This window comes from Condylura cristata, unplaced genomic scaffold (assembly GCF_000260355.1).
Source record: "Condylura cristata isolate star-nosed mole 26May11 unplaced genomic scaffold, ConCri1.0 scaffold00010, whole genome shotgun sequence".
Lineage (NCBI taxonomy): Eukaryota > Metazoa > Chordata > Mammalia > Eulipotyphla > Talpidae > Condylura > Condylura cristata.
Window position 1 is genome coordinate 44,750,801 of NW_004567111.1, and position 689 is coordinate 44,751,489.

The following is a 689-nucleotide window of genomic DNA, read 5'->3' on the forward strand; positions in this document are numbered from 1 at the left end:
TAATGTTGCTATTCCATTATTTTCTAATTGATTATGGCTGCTATACTTTCTTTTTAGTCACATTGCTGAATTTTTACTATTTTTAATAGTTTTTTCAATTTAATTTATTGGGTTTGTTTCATGTATGTAGCACTCTGCAAATTATTTTATCAGTATTCACATTTTTCTGATACTTATGTATCACAGTTTTCTGATCTAATTGTATTGGCTAGTCCCCAATTATTGTTAAATTGGAAGCATCATTTTCCACTTTATAAATATAGTTTGTATTTCTGTCTGATCAGGGTTTTTAAATAAAATCCAAAATGTGTGTTGTGTGGCGTAATTGAATTCCATGTTTGCATGGCAGCATGTTTTTTAAAATTTATAAGTTAATCTGAAAAATTATATTAATAGATTTCATATGTAAAATCATTCTTGCTTTGGTAGGACTAACAGCTTTGTCATACTAGTATATTCAGTGTGCTAACATTTTATCCAGTAACTTATATTCATATTAAGGTGTGAATTGCTTTACCGTTTTCTTTATTGTGTTATCCTTATTTTAGTATGACACTAAAGGGCTTTGCTTCCCTTCGAGAATGAAGGGAAATATGAAAAAATACCCATATTTTTGTATTGATAGCTTGTGTGATGTAGGAGTCACTACTTGTATTTTATTTTTTTATTTTTTAAAGATTTATTTATTT